We start from the raw sequence: 6,592 nt of genomic DNA, 5'->3' as shown, positions 1-6,592 counted from the left end.
TGCAAAAAAAAAAAGAAAAAAAAAAAAAAAAAGAAAGAAAGAAAGAAAGAAAGAAAAGGCAGAGAAATACTACACAAATAAAGGAATAAACTAGAAACACAGAAGTCCAAATAAGTGAAGAGGAAACAGCCAAACTATCTGAAAAAGAATTCAGAATAATGATAGTAAAGATGATCAGAAACCTTGAAAACAAAATGGAGAAAATGCAAGAATCAATTAACAGACCTAGAAGAATTAAAGAATAAACATATAGAGACAAACAACACAATGACTGAAATTAAAAATACTCTAGAAGGAATCAATAACAGAATACCTGAAGCAGAAGAATGAATCAGTGAGCTGGAAGAGAAAATGGCGGAAATAACTTCTGAAGAGCAGACTAAAGTAAGATGAATAAAAAGAACTGAGGATAGTCTCAGAGACCTCTGGAACCATACTAAATGCACCAACATTTGAATTATAGGGGTCCCAGAAGAAGAAGAGAAAAAGAAAGGGTATGAGAAAGTTTTTGAAGAGATTATAGTTGAAAATTACCCCAAGATGGAAAAGGAAATAGTCAAGTGGTCCAAGAGGCACAAAGAGTTCCATACAGGATAAACTCATACAGAAACATGCCAAGACACATACTAATCAAACTAACAAAGACTAAACAGAAAGAAAGAATATTAAGAGCAGCAAGGGAGAAGCAACAAGTAACATACAAGGGAAACCCCATATGTTTAACAGCTGATCTTTCAGCAGAAACTCTGCAGGCCAAAAGGGAATGGCAGGATATATTTGAAGTACTGAAAGGGAAAAATCTACAACAAAGATTATTGTACACAGCAAGGATCTCATTCAAAATTGATGGAGAAATAAAAAGCTTTTCAGATAAGCAAAAGTTAAGAGAATTTAGTACTACAAAATTAGCTTTACAACAAATGTTAAAGGGACTTTACAGTCAAGAAATAAAAGAGAAGAAAAAAGATCCACAAAATCAACTCCAAGCAATTCAGAAAATGGCAATAGGGATATATATATCAATAGTTACTTTAAATGTAAATAGATTAAATGCTCCAAACAAAAGACACAGACTGGCTGAATGGATACAAAAACAAGAGCCATATATATGCTGTCTACAGAAACCCACTTCAGACCTAAAGTAACATATAGACTAAAAGTGAGAGGATGGAAAAATATATTCCATATGAATGGGAAGCAAAACAAAGCTGGAGTAGCAATCCTCATATCAGACAAAACAGACCTTAAAATAAAGAAGATTACAACAGATGAGGAAGGACGCTACATAATGATCAAGGGATCAATCCAAGAGGAAGACATAACAATTGTAAATACCTGTGCACCCAACATAGGAGTACATCAATACATACGACAAACACTAACAGACATAAAAGGAGAAACTGACAGTAGCACAATAATAGTAGGAGACTTACACCCCACTCACACCAATGGACAGGTCATCAAAACAGAAAATTAATAAGCAAACACAAGTCTTAAATGATACTTTAGTTGAGATGGTCTCATTGATGTCATCAGGACATTCCATCCAAATGCAGAATTCACCTTCTTCTCAAGTGCACATGGAACATTCTCCAGGATAGACCACATCCTGGGTCATAAATCAAACCTCAGTAAATTTAAGAAAATTGAAATCATATCAAGCATCTTTTCCAACCACAATGCTATGAGACTAGATATCAATTACAAGAAAAAACTGTAAGGAACACAAACACATGGAGATTAAACGACATGATTCTACATAACAATCAGCTTACTGAAGAAATCAAAAGGGAAGTGAAAATTTTCTAGAAACAAATGACAATGAAAACATAACAAGTCAAAACCTATGCTGCTGCTGCTGCTAAGTCGCTTCAGTCGTGTCCGACTCTGTGCGACCCCAGAGACGGCAGCCCACCAGGCGGAGCCGCCCCTGGGATTCTCCAGGCAAGAACACTGGAGTGGGTTGCCATTTCCTTCTCCAATGCATGGAAGTGAAAAGTGAAAGTGAAGTTGCTCAGTCGTGTCCAACTCTTAGTGACCCAATGGACTACAGCCCACCAGGCTCCTCCGTCCATGGGATTTTCCAGGCAAGAGTACTGGAGTGGTTGCCATTGCCTATCTTAGTTGATGAAAATGAAACCCAGATCCTTCAGTTGTTATTGAAGGAAGTATCCCCTGGTGAACCTATCTCAGGTCATAGACTTAATTTTCTTCTGTGGTTTCTCTTGACTTTCTACTGCTACCACTGTTCTGATTCATGGTTTTGAAAGTTTGTGATTTCCCCCTCCAAAACTCTAGGTGTTTATAGCAGAACTTCCCTTACTTCTTCATTTATTGCTGAGATAAGATTGGTACATTCACACAAAATTCCCAGAAACATCATCATACTTAAGCTTAGGATACAAAAAACAAGAAAGAGAGTGCCATGAATCTTGCTGATCAGGTGTAAAAATTCTGTGAACTTTAGAGTCCTTAGTTTACATGAGATATCAAAAGTATTAGTTGCTCAGTCGTCTGACTTTGTGATCCCATAGACTGTAGCCTGCCAGGCTCCTCTGTCCATGGAATTCTCCAGGCAAGAATACTGGAGTGGATTGCCATTACTTTCTTCATGAGATATCAAGGAAAAGTCTTATATCCAATGTTGCAAGATAAATGGAAAGTCTTATTTCCATTTACCACCTACCAATGAGTATGAACCCCTTTGAAATGGGTGCTGTGTGTGTTGCCCAGATCCTCCTCTCAGGATCAAGGTACTCATTCCTGCAGCTGATGGAAGAATTTGTTGATGGCTTACAATGGAGTCCCTTTCTAGGAACTGTCCTCAAGTGCAAGAAGCTTATTTACCTTGATTTCATTCCCACCTTCATAGCTATCTCTAAGGACTGGTTTTTGTAGGGTACAAATGCTCAGGGTTTCCTAGGTGGTGCAGTAGTAAAGAATCCCCTGATCAATGCAGGAAATGCAGGTTCGATCCCTGGGTTGGGAAGATCACCTGGAGAAGGAAATGGCAACTCACTCTAATATTCTTGCCTGGGAAATCTCATGAACAGAGGAGCGGGGGGCTACAGTCATTGGGGTTGCAAAAGAGTCAGACATGACCGAGAAATTAAACAACACAACAACAAATGCTCAGGCCTCTTGCTTTAACTGAAACAACTATGCAGGACTGTCTTATTTCCAGACATCTCTGAGACACTGTCTGTGGCTGCTGTTGTAAATTCTTCATAGGTTGAGTCCTTCTTCTACCCAGTCCTTCTTCCCTCACCATCTATAGTTGTTCCCAAGAACATCATCAATGAACATTTTGTATGTAAATATCAGAGTCTTAGAGACTATTTTCCAGGGGAAAAAATTGACTGCAGTTGATACTAGAAGTGGATTGGTTTTAGAAAGTATATTCTAAGATGGGAAGTATAGGATTGGTCTAGGAAGTATATTCAGAGTTGGGAGATGGAGCATTGACAGAACCTGGCATGAGTTTGCAATGTAATTGTTAAAACTTTGACCGGTGAAAGGAAATACACTGGTAGGTGTGATAGGTCAAGCATCTGAGAGGTTCAGGTGAAATAGTGTTTTTAAAGATTATTGAATTGCATGACTGTTGCTGGGGTAGATTGATGCATTCAGTTCAGTTCAGTTCAGTTCAGTCTCTCAGTCGTGTCCGACTCTGCGACCCCATGAACTGCAGTACTCCAGGCCTCCCTGTGCATCACCAACTCAAACTACCACACAATTGCACTCATCTCACATGCTAGTAAAGGAATGCTTAAAATTCTCCAAGCCAGGCTTCAGCAATATGTGAACTGTGAACTTCCAGATGTTCAAGCTGGTTTTAGAAAAGGCAGAGGAACCAGAAATCAAATTGCCAACATCTGCTGGATTATTGAAAAAGCAAGAGAGTTCTAGAAAAATATCTATTTCTGCTTTATTGACTATGCTAAAGCCTTTGCCTGTGTGGATCACAATAAACTGTGGAAAATTTTGAAAGAGATGAGAATACCAGACCACCTGACCTGCCTCTGCATTAGAGAAGGACAATAAAGGCTAAGGGCAATTAATGACAATTATAAAGGGAAGGCTTGAAGCCAGAAGATCTCTTTAGAAGCCTAAACTAATTTTCTTTAAGAATAGTCAGAGAGTTAAAATGAGGAGTATGGGCAGCTCATGCTCAAAAGACCCAAACTCCCTGATGGCTTTCAGGGAAGGATTTTTAAAGATAGTGTGAGGGAGAGGGTCCCAGGGTGTGTGATTAGCTCATGCACAGTTCTCTGATTGGCTGATGGTGAAGTAACAGGATGATGTTTCAGGAATCTTAGTTATCAACCTTCTAGTTCTAACCTATCTGGGGCCTATGTGCTGGTGGTCAGCAGCTAACTTCCTTCACCTTTTGAGGATTTTATTATCTGCAAAACAACTCAAGGATGTTGAGGATGTTATTAATATCTATAACCCTTGAAAAGGAACTGGAATTCCTTGTTTGTTTTATGGCTAAATTATTATTTTGTCTTGCTTGACTGTTTTTCTTTGTGTCAATATTTTCTCATTTCTCTGACTACATTTGTTCTTTGGAACTTGAGGAAGACCTAGGAGGCTAAAGTTTTTCTACAAACAAGAGTCAGGGGACACCAGGGGCTTATCCCTGGGAAGATCCTGCTTGGTTTCCATTGGGATTGCATTAATAAGAGAGGCACCAGTATTGTTGAAATCAGTAGCAGCTCTCCTCTGTAGGCAGAACTGGCAGAAGAAGATGTTATTATAGATCTTGGATCAACTGATAGCAAAAAGAATGAAAGAATCCTAAAATAAGAGAGATCAAGCAGTATACTTATTAATTGCTATCAGAAGCAAGGTGGATGTACTTGCTGTCAAGATCTAAGTTTAGAATGAAAGCATGGTGTGCCTAATCCACAGAAAGCTGTGGAGAGAGAGCAAGGCATTCCTAGGGGTCAAATATCAATAGACTGGAAGTCGGAGAAGGCAATGGCAATCCACTCCAGCGCTCTTGCCTGGAAAATCCCATGGGCGGAGGAGCCTGATAGGCTGCAGTCCATGGGGTCGCTAAGAGTCGGGCATGACAGAGCAACTTCACTTTCATTTTTCACTTTCATGCATTGGAGAAAGAAATGGCAACCCACTCCAGTGTTCTTGCCTGGAGAATCCCAGGGACGGGGGAGCCTGGTGGGCTGCCATCTATGGGGTCGCACAGAGTCGGACACGACTGAAGTGACTTAGCAGCAGCAGCAACAATGGTATCTCACAATCTATATAACCAAAATAAATCAAGTATTGATGATCAGGAAGCTAGGAAAAGGCATGCCAACAAAATATCATAATCCCTTGCTCAGCTCACAGACCTGAGCCAGTTCTCAGATTTAGAATTCATTTACTTAAGGGAAAGCCAAGTTCCCATAAACAAAGGACCCTGAAACACCAACAGCATATAAAAAGAGTAATGATTTCTCCATTCATTACTGAAAGGCACCTGAGACTATTTACTAGGATATACTTTGGAAAAAGGGGTACAGGAATGTTTTGCTAACACTGTTGGACATAGGATCCAAATTGACATTGATACCTGAGGACCCAAAGCATCATCGTAGCTACTTTGTCAGGAGAATATGTGTACATAATGGTCAGCATAATGGCCCCTCAAAGATGTTATAATCTCCAGAACCTGTGAATATGTTAGGCTACATGGCAAAGGGAAATTAAAGTTTATTTTTCTACAAGGGAAACATCCCACTGAAAGTAGAGGAAGTGAGGATTTCCAAGAAGTCACATCTTTGTAAGCCAACCCTAAAAACTATTCCTTGTTGGTTTTCCAGCATTGATTCTTCTGGTGGTAGTTCCTTCTGGCATTGGCTTCCCTCAGGGATACCTCCTTGGGAAGCTTATGAAAGTTGCAGCTCTTGTAGGGTCCTGGTGTTTTCCATCTTATCAAGCAGCTGACAATGAACTCTGCCATACTATGATATCCGGATAGGTCACCATTTTTCTCAGACCACTTAACAAAGACTCTCTTGATTTTCTTAACGTTTTAGTCCATCATAGCTTAGTAAATAAAATTGTTCTAAAGATTCAGAGATTGAATTAAGGAAGCAGGCCTTGATACTTATGTTAAACTTTTATTCACTGAGACTTAATTTCTCTTACATTTTCCAAGAAGATCTAATGGAAAGTACTTTTCAGTATAAAGCTGTGTTATTCAATATGGTAGCATTAGCCACATGTGGCTATTTAATTTTGAATTAATTAAAATTAAGTTACATTCAATTACTCAGTTGCACTAGCCACATGTATCTAGTGATTACCACAGTTGATAGTGCTGACATAGAACATTTCCATCATCCCAGACAGTACTACCGGATAGCAGTGCTGCGGAGCTTGACCTCTCTAGTAGGTATCTAGTTGATTTATCAAGTGCCTTAAACTCTTGACTACATATGCTTTCCTTCCTTCCCCCTCCCAAGAGAGCAAAGAGTAATATATACATAGAGAGAGCTTCAATAGGCATTCTAATTTTCCCAAATTTTATGAAAAATCGGTGTAATAGTTTCTCTGGATTACAAATTAAGATAGCATAATAGAC

Source organism: Bison bison, unplaced genomic scaffold, assembly GCF_000754665.1.
Source record: "Bison bison bison isolate TAMUID 2011002044 unplaced genomic scaffold, Bison_UMD1.0 scf7180017864471, whole genome shotgun sequence".
NCBI classification, from domain to species: Eukaryota; Metazoa; Chordata; class Mammalia; order Artiodactyla; family Bovidae; genus Bison; species Bison bison.
Note: the sequence above shows the minus strand (reverse complement) of the source record.